Below are 14,867 nucleotides of genomic sequence, written 5' to 3'. Positions count from 1 at the left end.
GCTCCTGGGTTCTCATGTGGCCTTTGGTAGCCAGGCTGGCAGCCATCTGCCTGTAGACGGTTGCATTCCTCCATTTAGTGTGGAGATCATGGACATTGGAGGCCTCCCCCCAAACCTGAATTAGGTCCCTGATCTCCGCACTGGACCAGGCAGGCATCCGCCTTTTCCAGCCCCTGGCAGGCTCCTGGGACCTGACAGACTGGTCCTGGGGAACGGTGGAGGGCTGGCTGGCACTGGCTGCCTGGCTCATGCTGGGGCCACTGGGTCAGGTGCAGCGACTGCTGACTCTGGGCTGGCAGGCTTGGAGCTAGCACAGTCACTGTGGCCAGAGTCTACCCCTTTAAGGGCTCCCGGGGGGGGAGGGAGGGGGGAGTTTTCTTGGTTGTGCCCAAAGCGGCCACCACGGCACACTGGGAAGGGCTGGAGCCCCCCTATTTCGAAATAAGCGTCTACACAGCGCTTATTTCAAAATACCAATTTCGAGGTTTTATTCCTCGTGGAATGAGGTTTACCAATTTCAAAATAAGCCCTCCGCTATTTCAAATTAATTTTGAAATAGAAGTTTGTCTGTGTAGAGACGATGGTAAAGTTATTTAGAAATAATGGTTGTTATTTCGAAATAACTTTGCTGTGTAGACATACCCTTTGAGTGTCATTCTGTTTAAGGAAATTAATTTATAAAAATCATTAGTTTCTAGCTCCTGTCTTTATTTTGCATTACTAGGAGACAGATTTATCTGTGTTGAACTTTGAGACAGAACGTAAATTTTTAACAGAAGATGAACTAGTATAAAAATCCCTGCTACCATCTTGAATCCACAGATACCCATACAATAAAGAGGGGTTAGTTGAGTATCTGCTCGGCCATTTACCAGCAACTGTGAAGATAAATTACTTTTTAAATGACTAGCAGACAGGACTTAGACTAAATGTTAGTATCTCATTAACTTTCAGCAGCAGTACCATGGCATGATGATATTTTTAGGGGCGGGATTGGGTGTGGAAAATGGGCCATGAACAACAACAGAGACAAAATGAGAGCAGCGGAGAAGAGATAAATGCGGGGTAGACTTTCTAATGCATATGCACAATCCAGTTTTGCTCTTACAAATCCAGTTTCTCAGCTTGTGTAAGTTGATATATCTGCAGTGACATGAGCTGAGAACTTGACCCACAGCATCTCATACAAGCATTTATTTTGCATCAGGTTGGCAGCCAGACTGGGGCTGAGGGAGGGAATGGGACATAAAACAAGACTGACTGCACGGAAAGAAAGAGAAACGTGCAACCATTAATTTTCTCTTCTCCATCAATATTTGTGTAACTCACACACCTGCTAGGTGTGGTTCACTGTCCCATCTCATGGCACCAAGACCACTTACAGAGAAAATAATAAGCCTGCTTTGCAGCCTTTGCTAAGAGCCAGCTGGCTTTCAGCTCAAGTAGAGGTTCATGTTCTAAGCTCCAGAGATCCCAGTTTCAATTCTGCCTGCAGACAACTGAAGTCTACCCTCATTACATGTGCATAGTTTCATTTCTAATATATAAATGAGAAGGACAGAAATACAATACTCTGTTTTGCCTGAATCTGCAGTCTTCATGCATGTAAAATCCTCACTGGGTCTGATTCACTATTGTATTATTCCAATTTTATACTTCTGTAACCCCAGTAATTGCAAGGGCAGTGGTGAATCAGGCCAATGTATGTAAGGATCACAAGGCTGGTCCTTAAGGTTTGGAATGCCAAATGTTAAGTGCAGAATGATTTCAGTTCTCCCCAGCATTCAATCTAGGTCACAAATAATTGATTTGGAAACACATTTTGGATTTGAAATGAATAGGATAAGTCTGATACATTTTCATTATCAACATTTTTGTTGTTCTTTTTTTAACGTACTGAGGTTTGAGTGACTAACTAAATCTTTATCTAGTTATCACTATCAGTAAAAAGCCAGCAGCTCGAGGTAGGCCTAGCTGGAAGAAATAACAGCATCACAGAAAACTCATATAACTTGGGAACACTTAAGCTATGTCTCCATGATAGCTTATGTTGGCACAACTTATGTTGCTCAGGGGTATGTGTGAACAAACCATCCCCTGAGTGACATAAATTACAGCAACTCAAGTGCTGGTGTGGACAGTGTTAGCAAGAGAGCTTTCTTCCCAACAAAGCTTCCGCCACTCACAGGGGCTAGAGTAATTAAGCAATGGCAGAGCCAGAGCCGTCCCATCCATAGGAAGGTTCAGGGCAGCTGCCCCAGCCCCTGTAGTTTGGGGGGCCCACAGGGCGATCCTGGGATTTACTGGGTGGAGTGCTAGTGCCAGCAGGAGAGACTGGACCCATCCCTGCATTCCACAACAGTGGAAGAGCTGTGGGAAGCAGAGCAGCCCCCAGCCTGCTCTGCTGCCTTCTCCCACACGGATCACTCCACTTCACCTTGGGAAGTGATGTGACACACCCCCAACCTGCTCCACTCCCCTGAGCAACACGGCTCGGAGCTGGAGGCTGCAGAACAGCCTGAAGTTGGATTGCTCTGCTTCCTGCCGCCATGGTGAGTGCAGGGTGTGGAGTGTTCATCATTGTTGCCAGTGCAGGCCCTTTGGTATTCTCCCAGGTCATGTTGCTCGGGGGATGGGGCTTTTGAGAAGGGTTTCATTGAGGCAGGAGAGGGTGGAGCAGAGTTGGGATAGAGCAGAGCAGGGGCAGGGCTTTGGGAAGAGGTGGAGTGTGGGTGGGGCGGGGCCTAGAGGGTGGAGATTATCCCAAGGCCTGGAGCCCTCTAGAGATGGCGCTGGGCACAGCTCCCTCCCACCAGCTCAGAGTGACTACACTAGAGAGCTTACAGTGAGCCTTAATTTGTTTCTGTGAATAAGAGTGGTTGTAGTTAAGCAGAGATTGGATCTTGAATTCAGAAACTTGTCACAAATGATTCCTCTGGAGGCCCTTAAATGTGACTTTATTAAACTTAAATATATGAATCTTTTTTTCACTTAGGGAGAGAAGAAACACATTGAGTGGAAAAAATTGTGGCCTATGTGCAGCTAAGGAGAATAGCTTCCTAATACCAGACCCTACTATACCAAAAAAAAAAAAAAAGGGGCAGATGACTACCCAGTGCAGGTGGAGGAATAAGCAACTAAAGATTCTGAGAAACACATGGTTGGGGGTGAGTGGAAGAAGGGACATCCCCTCTGGGCAGTTTGGAAGATGTAGTTGAAGTTCTTTGGCCTATAAACCCTGGACTCTTCTGTTAGGTTTTACTCTGTTCTGACCTTTCCAGCTGGAAGATCCCTAGTGAGTTTCTATGGCCCCATTCATTTTCCCCAGCTGAATGACTTGCAATGCAGCTAAAGCAATATCAGAAAAAACCATTATGAAAACCTTTGCAATCCTTGCCTCAAGTACTTTACTTCTTTGTTAGGCTCCTTTCCCCTACCTTTCTTCTGTTTGTTCCTACCTCTTTGAGGTGGGGTTCTACTGTCCTTGTTTTTACAGAGCCCAATGTATTGTCGGGGTTCCTAGAATCAGGCAGTAGTAATTAACAAATCTTAAACTACCATTAACACTGGCAGGAATTACACATGACCTGCAAAAGGAATGCAAGATTATTTCCTTTGCTTATCTCTTTCATATAGTAACAAAGGGTGTGAGATAATCTGTATTTCCTTGTATTATTTAGTGTTATTATTTCTTATACATGAGGTTGGGCTCCTGGTTAAGAGACTGGAGGGGGAAACTCATCTGACCTGGTATTGGTCCCTGACTCGGTCACAAGCCTGCTGTGTGATCTTGGGAGAGTTCTCTGCTGTCTCTCTCTTTTTTAGTTTGTCAAGAAATTTTACACTAATGAGAAAAAATATAAATTAAATAAGAAGGCAATCCTTATAAAATGATTTGAATGCTGTGCATAACCCTTTGGCCTGTCTGAATGGATAGAAGCTAAATTCTGCTCTTATCTCTAGCCATGTAATTCCTTTGAAGTGAAAGAGGTTGTATGACTGTAGCAGAGCAGAATTCGGCCCTCGTTGTCAGAGAATAAAGGCATTTCTCACGATTGCACTTGATTGCAAGAGGCAGACTTTATAAACCTGTCATTGTTATCTTGAGACATGCTTTAAATATAGCTTTTTACAGTTTCCTCCATGGCTTCCACATCACTTTCATTTTGTATGCTCAGCCACTTTAACCCATTCTGAAGGCCAGTAGTTTGTGAGCACTGCACATTCCAGTGAACAGTACTAAGGGAAAATCATCACAAGATACCATTACAGCTTATATTGCTTTCTGACGGCTCCATTTTCTCCTGCCATCTGTTTCTGAAAATTATGGTACCTCAGCAATTTCATTTTATTACCCAAAGTTAAATCCATGTGGAAGAATATTTAGTATGGCAGCAAGTTCTTCTGCACGCTACAGCTAAATGCTGAATATTTTGCTGCTTTCATAAACGAAATTTAAACATAGCAAAGTCATATTTGATACTGTGCAGGGAATGTCAGAAAAGAATTTCTGTATGTCAAGACTTTTAAAACTGTTGTCAGGTTACTCTAAACAATTTTACATAGGCTTTTGGAGCAAAACACAATGGAAATTGTGTCCATTTATGTGAGTGGTGCTCATCTTTTAAGGAATGGGCTTTTTGGTAGTTTGAACAACAAAATATAGCCTATAAGAGACCCTTCTTCTCTGCATGTAATGTCAGGAGAGCATGTAAGGAGCTGGGAAAAATGTCTTTTTGGTTCATAAGAGAGAGCTATATAAATAGCAGTATGTGTGATACTGCAATGAGGAGCTCAACAACATTACTGAAAAGACCTTTTGTCAGTGCACAAATTGACTCTTGCTCCTAACATTTCAGGTCCAATGTAATAGTGGGTCAAAGGATATTCCAGTCTGTGATGAGGTGTGTATACTAAGGATGTTAAATATCGATTACTTTACCGCTGGGGCTCTTGTACATTTCAAAGGAGGAATGTGGAATTCTGCCTGCAGCTCAGGGCCAGTAGGAAGTCCCGCTGACTCCGGGCTGCACGTGGATGTGCCAGCCCGGGATCAGCTGCGCTGCGCTGCTGCTTTGAAATGCCATCTTGGCGTTTCAAAGCGGCAGTGCTCTCATGGAGCCTGGGGTCAGTGGGGAACTCCCCAGCTGATTGCGGACTCTGCACAGCATTTCCCCAGAACCCGGGGTCAGCTGCGGAGTCCTCCGCTGACCGCAGGCTCTATACGGTGCTGCTGCTTTGAAACGCCAAGGCAGCATTTCAAAGCAGCAGCACCGCACAGCTGATCCTGGGCTCAATCTGATAGAGGCAGCAAGGGGGGAAATTGACTAGTCAACTAGTCCTTAACATCCTTATACCCCACACTAGGCCAGGAGGGCTTAATGCCCTATTTCACAGCAACGATTTCACCCACTCTGCCTGCCTGCATCCTTTAGGTTGGCAATGAGGTGATTAGAAAGCCTCATTGGCACTGTGGGATTAGAAAGCCTTTAGCAGTGTAGGTGTTGGCTATATTCAAGCCCCTTTCTGAGGAGTATTTGAACTTGTTCCTTGTACTTGTTTCAGTGATTATTGTGACAGATGCTATGGAATATTCAACAATTGTTATTTATAAAGGTTAATATATGTATGAGCTGGCTAGTGATTCATTTGTTCAGAAATTCAATCAGATAAGGGATGCTTCCTGCAGAAACTAAAGACAATAGGGGCGGTCAGGAGGTAATCAGTGCAAATCTCCAGTACTGAAGCACTGCAGTTAATGAGTCCTTTGCATGCATACTAGATTGGTACAAAGGACTTTAAACTGTTTACATAACAGCCACTAACATGGGGAGAGGCCAACATCATCCAAGAACTGACCATCCTGAGATTGTGACCATCAGGATAAGGCTCTGAGAGGAGGGCTTGAATTATTTTGACCTACAAACTAACAAAAGCTTTCATGTGGAAATTGGGGTACACCTTGTGGAAGCAGCTAGGCATATGTATAAACTGTGAATAGTTTTAAGATTTGTTGGCTCTGTACTGTTTTTTTCTGAATAAGTAATAATTTTGTTAATTACTGGCTGTTCACTGACTCCCCAGTTGTTGCCTCTAATGAAACTGCACTTGCTGAAATAGTTAAACCTGCTGAATTGATCATAGTGAATTTCAGGAGTCTGCAACTGAAGGCCCTGCTTTAGCAGGAGAAAACTGCAGGATTCTGCTCCCAGACATGGTACAGTTGGAAGCTGGAGTTCCCAAAACCTAACTGAGACACCCTTGAGACCATCATGAGCCAAGGCCCAGTCAGGGATGATGTCCCTAGAAATTTTGGTGCCTAGGGTCTTGCTTGGTGCAGCCCACTGCAGGGGCAGGCTGGGGGATGGGCCTGGCTACCCCAAATTTTATGATGCCCTACGCAGCTGCATACTTTGCCTATTGATAGGGACGGCCCTGGGCACAATTAACTGGGCAAGTAAGACAAATGTGTCTTGCAGTGTTACCATAGCCATGCTGGTTTCAGGACATTAGAGACACAAGGTAAGGTCATCTCTTTAAATATATACACAAAACTTCCTATGGGATGACAGAGTGACATCATCACGTCACTTTGTGCCCCACAGCCCTTCCCTCCCCACTCAGCCGTCCTGCCTCCTCCCACCCTCCCTAAGGTTGCCAGATGGATTCAACAAAAATACTGGACACACTTGACATTACATCACAATCTACATTTACATCTTATTTAGAAAACACCGGACATTTATATTTTCTCATTTATATTTTCTCAATTTGTTTCCCGAACAGAAAGCTCAAATACTGGACTGTCCGGTTCAAAACCGGACACCTGGCAACCCTAACCCTCCCTGGCACTCAGGCAGGCTGGAGCCACATGGCTTCTCTTCTCCCCACTGCCAGCAGGTTAGGAGCTGTGTGCCCTGCCTCACGGCCGGTGGAAGAGAGCTGGCATCTGCCTGACCCAACCTCCTGGTGACCAGGATTGCCAGGTGTCCAGTTTTGAACTGGACAGTCCAATATTTGAGCTTTCTGTTCGGGAAACAAATTGAGAAAATAGAAATGTCCGGTATTTTCTAAATAAGATGTAAATGTAGACTGTGATGTAATGTTAAGTGTGTCCGCAGGGCCGGCCCACAACATTTTGGCACCTGAGGTGGGGAGCTCAAATGACACCCCCATGCCACCTCACTTGGGCCAAAACTTTGAAAGGTCTCAATTCTCTGGGTCCTAGAGGCGCCCCCCCACAGTCTGGCATCTGAGGCATCCGCCTCAGTTCGCCTCATGGTAAGGCCAGCCCTGTGTGTCCGATATTTTTGTTGAAACAATCTGGCAACCCTACGAGTGGTGGCCAGCAGGAGAGAGCTGGGCCTGCTGCAGCCTTGGCCTGGCCCTAACCCCAAGCAGCTAGAGGGAGAGAGCTGGGCCAACCATGGCCTATGCCTGGCCCAACTCCCTCACCCTGGTGGCCGGGGGGGAGGAGAGAGCCGGGGCTGGTCTAGCCTTGGAGGGTCCCGGTGGCCAGGGCTGCTACGCCACCCCAGTGGGAGAGCTGAGGCTGCCTACCCCCAGAGCGGGGGGTTGCTTAACATAGTGAGCAGGGGATGCAGCCCCCTAGTATCTTTTATTGGACCTGCTTCTGATGATAGCGAGGCAAGTTTGTCAAGCATGAAAAAGCTTTTGTCTCTCACCAGCAAAAGTTGATCCAATAAAAGATTGGACAGCTTTACCCAATTGTATCTTTATTGTTATGGGCGCAACAGGGTGGAACTTCCTAGCTTCTAAAACACATCGTGGTCCATTTCTACTCATTTTAAATAACACTTCAGATAGTTGTTTAAAATTTTATAGTTGTCAACTTATTTATTACCATTTAGAGTTGCCAGGTGTCTGGTATTCACCCGGACAGTCCGGTATTTGTGGGCTCCGTCCTGTAAAAAAAACAGGAAATACCAGACATGTGAAATGTCCAGTATTTCCTGTTTCCCTGGGATGGAAGCCCGGCAGAGAAAAATTGTCCCTGCCGCATCTGGCGGGGGTGAGAGAGTGAGGAGCATGGCAGAGTCGTAGCAAAGGGGGGGCAGGATGGAGCACTTTCCAGGTGCCACGCTAGGGGGGCACTGGGCTGGGGTGGAAGTGGAGTGCACGCTGCTCTGGCCCATGTGACCAGCAGAGACCCGGGAGCGGGCCGCGTGATGCCTCCCTCTACACAACGCGAGCTGAGGCAGCCAGGCAGCCACTTTAAAAGTAAGATTAACTTACCTGTCCATCCCATTCCTCCAGTGCCTGGCTCTGTGGGCAAGGGGTGGGGTGGGGAGGCGAGATTTGATTGTGGTAGGATGCTCTCGGTGCTGGGGATGCCTGGCTCAGGGGGAGGGGTGAGTGCATTGGGATGGGAAGGTGTTAGGGGGCTTGGGTCTGAGGCAGGGGTGAATGCATTGGAATGGGGGGCACTACGGGGGCCTGGCTCTGGGGGAGAGGTGGGTGCATTGGGGGTTATTGTGTGGCCCCAAACTGGAGGAAGTGGTGCAACTTTTGCTTAACAATTTTGGTCTCTCCCACCTTTTTTTTTTCCTCGACAGAATTTTTTCTCTGTGTTTTGTTTTGTTTTGTTTTTGCAGGGGGTGGAGAATGTTCAGTATTTTTTGTTAAACCATCTGGCAACCCTATTACCATTCCTCCTGCCTCTTTTCATTAGAACCTTTCATTTGGTTCTTTATCGATTTCAGGATGACTAGCCCCCTTTGCAGTGGGTCCTTTAACATAAAATGGTGATGCTGAACACCATTATATTCATATATTTAATCATGCTTTGAGAAGCAGGAGGCCTATCTTCTCAGTTGGTGTAAGTCAGCACAACTGTGTTTACCTCAATGATTTTACACTAACTGAGGATATGGCCCGGAAATTTATTCATTTCTGCTTTATGAAAAATCGCAATAAAAATGTATTGAGAAAGATGGACATCTGGCTGTGGCTTCACTTTTCCCTTCATGCTCTTAAACACAAGGAAATGAGCTTTATTTCCCTTGTTATTTCCATGCTGCTATTAATTTTGTTTAAAAATAATGAAAATGAAAAGAAAACATAAGTTTTAATTCTTGTCAGAGCTGCCTCTGCTGCTTCAGATAATATATTGTACCCATCAGAGGATAAGAATAAAATATAAAACCACCCACTTCCTAGCTGATACAAAACCATTGCGGCAAAAGTGGGCTGCTTTTGCATACGTACCACAATACTCTCCAACCCTCTCTCTGCTGGATGGAATTTGTCTGATCTGCTGATGTGCTAAGTGTATTCATTCTTGCACCTGGTTTACCTAACAAAGTTGCTCCTTTAGCTCAATGTTAGGGACCTGTGTTCTGGAAGCTGAAGCTTACACACCCTATTTCAGATACCAAAGGTGAAATACTGGCCTTGCTGAAGTCTTTTATACATTTCATAGGAGCTGGGATTCCACCCATGTCTTTAGGTGGCTAACCAACAAATACGGTATCTCTAAATCCACATGTACTTGAAAGCTTCCTTATTTTATTATGGACTCCTTGACATATGGTGATATGCAGATGCAGTCCCTTCCCCAGAGGGCACTTTCCTTGGTGACTTCCTAGTAGTGTTACCAGATGATTTCAAAAAAATACTGGACACACTTGATCTCAGATGTGGGGGGGCACTGGCCAGGAGGAGCTTGGGAGGAGCAGGGCTGGTCAGAGGAGATCCGGGGGGGGGGGGGGGGGGGAAGGAGAACCGGACGGCGGACAGCAGGGCTGGCTGAGAGGAGGTTGGGGGGAGCAGGCTGGCTGGGGGAGATCAGGGAACCGGCTGGTGGGAAGCAGGGCTGGCCGGGAGGGGGTTGGAGGGAGCGGGGGTGGGCGGGGGGGGGGAACCAGCTGGTGGGAAGTGGGGCTGGCCCAGGAGCATGCAGATCCCGGGGTGCTGCCTGTCCCACGCACGGTCCTGGCAGGGCACACGGGCGAGTCCGGCCCCAGGGATTCCATCCTGCCCTGGCCCCGCCCCTACCTCCCCTCCTCTCTACTGTGTAGTTGCATACTGAGTGGCTGGTACACACACTCACACTGTGTGAGCATGTCTACCAGTCCAGCAGTACGCAACTATGTACTGATACTCATGATAATAATAAAATGTACTTAATTCGAAAATACTGGACATTTATATATCTGGTATTTTCTCAATTTGTTTCCTGGACAGAAAGCTCAAATACCGGACTGTCTGGTTCAAAACCAGACACCTGGCAACCCTAAGCACCTCGCAGCTGCAGTCCTAAAGTAGCCATTTTCTAACAGTAAAATTTCTCTTGCAGCTAGGAGGTTCTTTTAGCCAGAGGCAGCAGGTGAGCTCCCCTTTCAGGGATGCTAGCCCTCCAACCCTACCTCTTCTGCCTGAGGCCTAAGTGCCTCTCCTCCCCCTGCCCCTTGGTCAGAGGAACTCTGAGCTTCTTCATCCCCTTTGCATGTGGAGGAGCTCTGTTTGGCCCACCTCAGTCACATAGGCTGGTCCAAACTCTAAGCTCCTGGCTCCAGGGTTGAGCTCAGTAGGCTTCTGGGGAGAGGGGAGTGAGGGAGGAGCCATGGCCTGAGCCTCCCTTAATCTTTGATACATGCTGCTCAAACTTTTAATTCCAATTTTCCCTTTCTTACTGCAATAAGGATGGCGTGTTCTCAAACAGAATGGGCTGTCATTGTGGCAAGGGGTTCTTTCCACATTTCATTGGGACAGAAATCTCCTGCTCCTTTGAGTTACACTTTTCCTTGGTGCCCAGAGAGCTGTGCTGTGATTGTTCTGACAATTTTGAGATAGTTTTGCTCTTTGAAGCTGACTGCCCTGCCCCGGGAGTTCGTTCTGCTCCCTGAATTTACTTTGTCATTTGTTTTCACAAGAGAAAAAAGCTGACCTGGCTGAACAAAGACATTGGTGCTGGGACTGAAAGAGAACACATTTTAAAATGACACTTTTTTCCACAGGAGCCAGGAAAGAAAAGCTCAGTATGTTGCGGGTGGTGAGAGACACAGTCCCTTGCTCACCTCTGCTGATAGGCTGGCTACTCATTACTGAAGAGGATCTCTTTGCAACCTGGTGAGACATGGTCTTGATAAGGTGGTGTTCAGATTACAAAAGCCTCACTGTGATCTGCTCTTAAGGCCCCTTTACACCATTAAGGCCATATCAACACTCTGGGGAAGATCAGTGCAGCTGCAATCGATCTTCCGGAGTTTGATTTAGTGGGTCTAGTTAAGAAGCTACAAGAATAATTGTGATCTGGAAAGCTTACCTAAGGGCTTGTAGTGGGTGGCACGTGGACTCAATTACAGCGCACTATGGTACTTTTAGTTTATGATAGCAGGGTGCTTGTGGCAAGCCACCACTACTCCTCACAGACAAGCCTACACAATGAGAAACTACAGTAGGTCAATTTATTGGTTAATCCAAGACAAGGTGCAGTGGTGACCTAATCCTGGTCTAGAAGTATTTTTAATAATAGAGGGCTCTTTAATCTAGAAGACAAAGGCATAATAAGAGGCAATGGCTGGAAGATGAGGTTAGACAATCTCAGAGTAGAAACAATGTGCCCATTGAACAGTTTTTAACTAGGAATGTGGTTGATTTTCTGTATGGAATTCTTTCCATCAGATGTCTTTATAGAAATCGAAAATGTATGTTCTAGCTCAGCCAGAAGTGATATGCACATTGAAATTCTATTGCTGTGTTATACAAATCAAATGATTAACATAATAATCCCTAAAAAATGTTAGTTTAATTATCAGCTTTGCCTTTAAGGTCAGTTATTGTAGTTATTCCTGCACTGAAATAATTTTTAGGAAGAATAATGAAATATCCTTGAGGCATATCATAAGAAATTGTAAAAACTTAAAAAATAACAAATACTCTAGTATCACCTTAAAGACTAACAAAACCTGTAAATGGTATCATGACCTCTCGTGTGCACAACCACTTCTTCAGATGACAGGAGTGTTAGAAGTCCAGATCCAAGAATAAATAAGGGAAGGAGGAAGGTATGCCTCCTGGGATGAGGTTTACCTGGGTGGTCGACAAATGCCTTTGATGTCGACACCCGCGCATCCAGACTACCGCGCTGAGCCGACAAACAGCTGATCGGCTCAGCGCGGCAGCCATGTAAATTTAAATGAAGCGGCGATTATTTAAATCGCCACTTCATTTTCCTATGTCTGGTAGCCTAATCTACATGCCTCTGGCGACAGAGGCATGTAGTCTAGACCAGTGGTCTCCAACCTTTTTACACCCAAGATCACTTTTTAAGTCTCAGAACAGGCGAAGATCTACTGCCCCGCCCCTTCCTTGAAGCCCCGCCTACATTACATGAGGAAATCTAATGTAAATGTACTGCGCAGGTGCGCAGTTCAGAGAGGGCTCAAGAGCTACTCTTAGAACCCCTGAGATCTAGACGTACCCTCAGGGATATGCCATTTTACATGTCTTGAGACTTTTTTCTTGGGTAAAACAAGTGTATTAATTGGTTCACCACTTCGTCAATGGAAAGTGGATATACACCAGCCTTTGTAAACCTTTATATTTCTCTCAGGCTCTCTACACACTTGTGGGTAATGTGGGCTAGTGAATTGTGGTCCATTGTCGCTCACTAGTTGTTCTGGAATACTGAAGTAAGTGCACTTCACTTTCATGGTATCCCTGTGACATGTTAGGTCTTCCAAGTACATTTTCTATAAACCTGGAAAAATAGTCCACAATGACCAGGTAATAGAAACATAGAATAGTAGAACTGGAAGGGGCCTCGAGAAGTCATCAAGTCCAGTCCCCTATCCCCATGGCAGGACCGAGCACAGTCTATATCTGATGTTCTCTGAATTTTCATAAATCTGCAGCTACTCTCTTCCTCTAACAGAAGTGAATTGTTGTTGTTTAAAGGTTCCTTGTGATATGTTGGTCTGTTAGTTCTGCAAATGCTCACAGTTTATATTCTTGCTGAAACCCAGCCACCACACTAACTTGGCCTGTTCTTGGCATTTAGTTTATTTTTTATGTCCATTATAGCTGAGGCTTGCTCAGGTCCTTCATTCAAATTTTGTTTTTTGGAAAATAAAATGAAAATGTATATGCTTCATTTGAATCATTGTTCTGGAGTGGGACTGGGGTGTTCAGTGTGCAGCCTGCCCCGGGGAAAGAGGACTACCACAGCCCTCTTTCACCTCGGCAGCTTAGGGCCAAGTGAGAAGTGCCTTTCCCTGGTTAGTGCAGCTCCAGTGGTCACAGCCAGGGGAGAGGGTGCATGTCCTCCAACTGGGGCAGATCCCGGTTCATCCGCCCCCTGCAAATGAGGAATGCAGCAAACTGTGCACTTTCTCCTCACTCGCTATTCTGCTTCATCAGAAATGTCCCTGTATGAATCGTTCCCCTCCCAATTGTCCCTAAAGGACACATGAAGGGGTGGGAGGCTCAGGGCTCAGACCCAGATAGAGAGGCCATGCCCCAGCCAGCCTCTTTCATCTGCCTAGTGACTGTCTCTTCTTTCTGTATGGCTTTAAGAGACAACACCATTCTGGGCACATCCCATTTTTTGGGCACAACCAAACCCTTACCTTGCTTTAAGGTGTGATAAGAGGAAGCTGCATACCAAATTTGGTGGTCCTAGCTCTTAGTCTGTAGGAGGAATTCTTGAACAAATACAGAGAAAGACAGACAGACAAACTCAAATATATAAGGGTATGTCTACACTACGGCACTATTTTGAATTAACTTATTTTGAATTAGTTAATTCGAAATAAGATAATTCGAAATAACGCATCTGGACACAAAAACTAATTCGAAATAGCATTTTTCTAATTTGAAATAGCGCATCCACATTAAGTGGAGCCTGAATTGAAGGTAAGGCTGGCCAGAACCAGTGCCAGCAGGGCATCAGGGTCAGACTTAGTGTGTGGGGCTGCTGCCTCAGGCTATCCGAGGTCTGTGCTTAAAGGGACCCGACCCCCCATTCCAGAAAGACAGTTCTCAGGTTTCTCTGCTTGCTGGTCTACCTCGCTGAGGGACAGCAAAGCATTTGTGTCTCAGAGTGCTCTGCTTGCCCTCACTCAGGACATTACGGCACTCTGCAACATGGAACCAGACCTGCCCCCGGGGACGCTGCTGTGTCTCGTGGACACGTTGCCAGCAGCCTGGCTGCACTGTCTGCAGGCTGCCATCCGGGAGAACCATCGAGGGACTGTCAGGATCCAGGGGGCCCTGCGGGAGAGCTTCCACCCTGAGGAGCGCTAACAGTCTCCCTGGTCTGCCCCACTGGGGGCTTGTGCCCCATTCCTCCCCCTCAGCCTTCCACTTACCCTTCCCTAGCCCCCCCTTCCTGATGTCAAATAAAATACGTGTATTTTCAAAAATAAAAACTGTCTTTATTTAACACAACTGGAGGCGGGGGGGAGGAACCTCTGGGGAGACGGGGGAAAGGAGGTGGGAGAGGGGAGGGGGAAAACTGGGAGGAGGGAGCTGGAAGGGGGAAGCAAAGGGAAGAAGGGAGAGGGAAAGCTCAGCACTCAGGGGTGGGGGTCTCGCCAGGCCAACTGCCTCCCAGCACCGTGGGGGAGGGGGCCTCGGCGTTCCCGGGGGGATGGGGAGGAGGGGCGGAGGTTGAGGTGGGGTGTGTGAAGATTGAGGAGGAGGGTGTGGAGGTTGAGGAGGAAGAGGTGGGGGGAGCAGGAGTGGGAGGAGGAACAGTAGCTGGGGGGACAGCAGGTGCAGGACGCATGGGGCAGCATGCTCTGCACCAGGGCCTGCAGATGGTGACAGATGGCACGGCCCTGGCCAAGCAGCTCCCATTGGAACTCCTAGTTGTCCTGCGCCTGCTGCTCCATGGTCTGGGT

The 14,867-nt window shown here is 46.8% G+C and overlaps 1 long non-coding RNA gene across 1 annotated transcript; it reads left to right on the top strand.

Moving 5' to 3' along the window:
* The first annotated feature begins 8,028 nt into the window (after positions 1-8,028).
* LOC142829759 (uncharacterized) lies at positions 8,029-14,369 on the top strand. The gene is made up of 3 exons (XR_012904504.1): positions 8,029-8,241; positions 10,980-11,091; positions 14,089-14,369. It is a non-coding gene; the product is annotated as an uncharacterized LOC142829759 (long non-coding RNA).
* Positions 14,370-14,867: the final 498 nt, after the last annotated feature.

This window comes from Pelodiscus sinensis, chromosome 6 (genome assembly GCF_049634645.1).
Source record: "Pelodiscus sinensis isolate JC-2024 chromosome 6, ASM4963464v1, whole genome shotgun sequence".
Classification (NCBI taxonomy): domain Eukaryota; kingdom Metazoa; phylum Chordata; order Testudines; family Trionychidae; genus Pelodiscus; species Pelodiscus sinensis.
This window is presented reverse-complemented; position numbering and strand designations above follow the sequence as displayed.